General features: G+C 35.1%; 1 pseudogene; it reads right to left on the reverse strand.

Annotated features, from left to right (window-relative positions):
• Positions 1-4,197: 4,197 nt before the first annotated feature.
• On the reverse strand, positions 4,198-4,995 carry LOC147480811 (senescence-specific cysteine protease SAG39-like; annotated as a pseudogene).
• Positions 4,996-5,979: the final 984 nt, after the last annotated feature.

Raw genomic sequence — 5,979 nt, forward strand, 5'->3', positions numbered from 1 at the left:
AGCAGAAACTTCCGGCTCAAATCGGATAAATCTAGGTGCCGACGTTGGCTAGTGAAGCCGCCAAGTACAAGAATACGGGAATATTTGGAATTCCCCGCCAATCCCCGTGAAAGCCCAACAAAAGCCCGACTAGAGCCAAGTTTCCAAAAGAACGTAACCGCGTGACGGGCCCACATATAAAGAGAGGTGAAACTTCGAAGCTCAAATCGATAAATCTAGGTGCCGACGTGGCTAGTGAAGCCGCTATAGGACCCCCTAATTTAACTCACAAGAAAGACAAAAAGTCGTGAAAACGCCAAAAAATTAGCCACTTGGACACACTAAGTGGACACATTATGGGCCCGAGAAGGCATGATGAGTCAGCATAGGTAGGTGGCAAAGGATGGTTTAAATTTGATACCACCGGCAAGAGAGAAGATATCGCATCAATTCAAACCGTGGTTTGAATTAAAATAAGCTAAAAAAACAAAATCTTAAATAAAAAAAAAGGACAAAACTTTAAAATATTGAAAACAAAACTTTGATTCTCAAAGTTTTGAACCATTCAAATAAGAAACAAACAAACCTGATTTAATGGTTAGGAATTCACGGAAGGGACAATCCGCCTATATATATGAGGGGGTTCGCCTTCATTATAAGGTCTTCAAAGATATTAATGCTTTAGCTTACGCTTTAAATTCTTTCTTCAAGACTTTACCTTCCGCTATTTTGTTTCAGCCAGCCTTTAATACGAAGTTATTTTACCTTAATAACAGCTTATTTCTTTCCTTGTTTAATTCTCGTCCCGCAATTATTTACTTAATGTATACAAAGAAGTTTTATTATTCCTCCTATGATGATGAGCTAATCCCTCGGGGAGGGTTATGCCGCCGTAAAAACCGGATTGACTCGTTAATATTCTAGAATCACTACTTAGGAATTAGACATAGAATTAACATCCGGTCCCAAAATGATCCGAGATCGCACAAAGTTGAGTGTCGATGTTTCCAGACAGGTCGGCGTGACCCAAAATGTCTCCGCTACGACTCTTCGGTGTCGCAGATCTCCAATTCGGCCCAACTGATGTGAACTCGCCAGGAGCAGAAATAATATACCGTAGATGAGGTATTATCGAAACTCCTTATGCTAGTGAAATGCGACCTAGAGATGTGGGCATGCACTAGGATCAATATCGACGCCGCTCCTAAACGCAGACTAACTAGAGATGTAGTGATTTAGTAATAAAAACTGTTGAAAAATGATTCTTGCATGAGCATGATTAACTCTCTCCTGTTTTCCTCTTTTTTATTTACCTACATATAATCGCTGTAGTAATTTATATTATTTGCATTACCGTTATTGTAATTAAAACCAACTAAAAGAAACCTAAAAATCCTACTCACCTAAAGTTGTAACTCCGGCCAGGAACCTATCCCGTCTCTAAGGTTTGGACGATCCCTTACTCGACCTATCCTACCAATCCCACGTGAGTAAGGTAACTTGACTAAAACGTACGACAATACGGACGTTGGACTTTGGACTTGGGACTTGGACTGTGGACCTCGGACTTTGGACTGTGGACCTCGGACTTAAGAAAATAAGTAACTGAAACCAATAAACGTGTGTAAAAAGCGTTTTATCACTGTGGGTAACTCAAAACAATCGAATAAACAAACAACAATTATTGTCACTATTATAACATTCAAGAACATATATAGTTGGTTCACTGTGGTGAATACCAAACTATACGTAAAGTGAATGTTTTAAGTCAATATTCATGGACAAAGTTGGAATTACTGTGGTGAACACCAACTTATACGTAATATGAATATTCGACACCTTAGGTTTTGACAAGTAAAACTTTATGGTATATGAATTGGGACTTTAATAAACAAAATAATGCTCACTACATTAGAACTTTGATTATTAGCACAAATAACTATAATTTTGATTAAAATCTAATGATGAACATAATAGTGTCATTGCAATATCACCTGTGGGTGAGTACTACAACACACGAGGTGTTCACTCCATAATATTATGATGATGAATGTACATTATAATTATGAAACCACTGTGTAGTGTATCACAACATACAAAGAGTTCACTTACATTTAGGGCTAAGTCATTAAGTATGTCAAAATTAGATAGGTCTCGCTAACACGTGGGCAGTCAATTCCATATCTAACTCTTTTAGTACACATTATCACCCTAAATAAATTAGACCTGTAACGTTAATGATATTTACAACTTCTCAATATTGGTTTACTGTGGTGACTACCAAATGATTAGTTTTATATCAATTATTTTAACTTCATTATAATCTAAATGGATCCTTAATCATCATCATAAATAACATTATACAATTGTCACTAACAATAATACGATAAAATATTCACAATATCTTACTATTGGGCCACTGTGGCAGCTACCAATACAGTTTAATTTGTGAGTACCAAATCGTTAAATGACATTGATTAACATTACATAATCATAGTGAAAAACTAAACATACAATGGAAAAACGTGTGTACATTCATAATGTATGCTGGGATCAAAATGGTTCACTGCGGCAATTATCATTATAGTGGAAATTGATAGACATCAATAATATTAATAAACCAAAAGAAATATTCATTCTATCATATTGCATGCTTTGAACGTAATAAAAAAAATAATGCACGCAAGTTTATAAGTCAAAACCCAACTTAGCAAGCTATAAAGATTATATAAACTTCCAACTTTAATATCGGAATTCTTAAAGCTTCAAAACCACTTTCAAGGTTGTTCAATATGTAGGGCTCGAAAAAAACTTTGTAATGACTATTTATACGTCAAAAAAGGACTTCAAATGAGTATTGCGTGTAAATGACGGTTAACGGGCCTAAAAGTAAAACTGGGCCTTCATAAATGGTCAAAAAGTGCCCTGTCCCTTATGGTCTAAATCTTACCCAGTTAACATGGTGAGACTGGACCGGTCATTATGGGTCAGATCTATCCCGGTCAGAACCAATTCAGGTTCGTCTAGTGCGTAAAGGCCAAACCATACCCAATTCATTAATGGGCTGGGATTTGGGTTAAAACAGCTTACATCATAACAATAATTTCATTCCTTAAAAAGATAGATAATGTCATGAAACATCATGTCTTCTTCCTCAACTATAAGAAACGAATAAAAAATCATAGTGGGTCAAAATTGCAACTGTTGAAACCCAAAGGAATCTTAACGAGTTGATGATATCTTAATGATATCAGCACCTTCTTCCATTCAATAAAGGGAACAAGTAGAACCACAAAGCCCATTAGTAGGATTTTAATCTTCAACCCAAAATATAATGCACATGAACCTACCAAAATCAAACAGTAACCAAACTTTAATCCGTAAGAAAGAATAATACAACTTTGGGGAGTGATCCATTCATAACTGAAGTTTATCGAAACTTTAACTAAAACAACAGTAGCACGTACAACATTAAAACATACGAGATGTTATGTTGGTGATATATGGTTCTAAACATTAAAACATGCCTGGCCGTTTTAAACAATTATTATTATTCGGCATTGACCAATAGGAACATGTATCACCACACTTACCAAATAAGCACACAATAATCTCAACGTTCAATAGGAATAGTGCAAATAACGATCCATAAAATACCAGGTTTTGACGTAAAATGTCATTATATATCGAAATATCAAAAGTTCATCTTTTAAACGGGAGAAACATACGATTCACAACAAAGCCACTGATACCACATATAAACCAATTCTTAAACTTAAGCCAAGGATCTTGAATCGTATGAACTCACCAACATCATAACAATCATAAATCAATAATTAAACGTAAATAAACATACCTTAATTCATAGCTTTAGATGAATGAAACGTGTAGAACGGCGAAGGAGAACTTGTTTCTCACCCTAAGTTTTTTTTCTAATCCTAATGTGTTTTCTTAACATGACATAATACACAACTATGAGGCATGTGTATATATAGAGAAAATGGGGAGAGAACAGTTTTTTAATTGGACAATGATTCTAATTTCCCATAAAAATTAGACTATAATTGGAAACAACTTCTAATTGACAAAATATTAATATGGATTTGGATACTTCATCATATAAGCCCATGTTTTGTAAACCATTAATTATACATTACATGTGTCCATCATGTAAGACAATTTTAGGGATTCAATAAAATCCAACATAGGTAACTTCAATTATGCGAGACCATGATTTTGTACAATGAAATCAAAGGCGTCATCCATGAGACCACCTTCACAGCCTTGATCCTCACCATTCACATTACAATCAACGAGCTCTTGCTCAAACAAAGATATCAATTTACCTGTTGAGAGTTGGGTTATACCTTCCACGAAGCTCAAAGAGAGAATGCCCAACAACTTCCTCGTAATTTTGAGTATTTTGACATCAATAACTTGTTAATAAACAACTAGAATTGAAGGTGATGCCTAATTAAAAACATAAGTACGCCAAAAAACCAGGAGCAGCAACTAATAGGTGTAACAACTAGATGGTGATATCTATAGCGTTTTTATCAATCTATGTTCACTTACCACATTGGCCTTGGTCCTTGATAGGTGTAACAACGGCTTTCTTTCTCCAATCCATGCTAGATGGAACTGCTTTAACATTTTCATACCTGAACAATGCCCCAGACTTTGGTTCAGGGGACTTCTTGTATCCATTTCGAGATGTTATAAATTCTTCATTGGTTTGGTCAGCAAAGCCATTGACACTTAGCACATAAGTTCGATCACCAACTTGCTTGTTAAAAGTATCAATGTAATGCATTCTTCGACGTTGGTTTTGAATATCTAGAAGCGCATCTCTTTCTCAATAGAGTCCATGTACACTCGTCCATAATTGGTCATCCATTGCTCATGCCTATCTTCCAAAGATAATTCTTGGAGGTTACGTGACATAGCTTGAGGTGTATAGAGAGCCAAAACGACCAACGCCAAACTCATGCATTGCCATTTGAGTGAAGAAGCCATGACTATTGGAGGATCTGGACTTATAGTTTTTGTAGACTAGTAGGATTGAAGTAATTGAATGAGTATGCACATTCCTAGTCCTTGTTTATATAGACAAATTTGAAGTATATATGTGTTGTTAACTGAAATACAAAAATGAGACTTTCACAATTGAAAGCGGGGAACCGCGATATGATTTGATTAGATAATAGACAATGAGTTTCTTCATCTCGTCACTTTTTCTTCAAGGAGACGTTCTTTGTTATTAATTGGTAAATGTACGTAGTCTCATATTCGGTTGTTACTTGAATTTCTTTTTCGTAAGTAAATGTGAGCAGATCATAAGCTTCTTTAGTGCAAAACTAAATGTCACATTGCAACATAACAATAACAATTGATTTAAAATACAATTATTGATTAATCTACTGATTCAAATGAATCCCAAAACAAGACAATTAATGTTACTAGCAAGATGCACGCGATATCAAACAAAACTAACCAAATAGTGTAAAAATAATTTGGATGAGCACACTTATAATTGACAATATGCCTGAGTAAACACACTTGCAGCCATTTAAAATTTGAATTGAATGGAACTCCATTCCTATTTGATTTCCAGACATATGTAAGTAATAAACTTTTAAGTATAGCTCTAAATCACATGTATTTTAAGCTTCTCATCCTAGCAAATGCATGTTGCAAACGACAAAGATAAAAAGTTAGTGCATCAAAAGCATCTATGTAACTTTATTCACTGAAATCAGTTTCCAAACCTTAGGTAAATAGATAATATGCAACCGTAGGTGTTGAATTGGAAGAATGGGACATGCCCTCCATAGCTGAGTCACTTGGTTTGTTAATCAATAATCCAAAATGGAATTACAATGGCATATGCGGCACAACGGCATACTCAGTCTACATAGAATATTACATCAATATAAGAATTAAAATACACCAATAACAAAAAGGAGTAGGTCGCTCTGACTTGTCCTCCACTATAATAGC

The sequence above is a fragment of the Coptis chinensis genome, chromosome 8 (genome assembly GCF_015680905.1).
Source record: "Coptis chinensis isolate HL-2020 chromosome 8, ASM1568090v1, whole genome shotgun sequence".
Taxonomy (NCBI): domain Eukaryota; kingdom Viridiplantae; phylum Streptophyta; class Magnoliopsida; order Ranunculales; family Ranunculaceae; genus Coptis; species Coptis chinensis.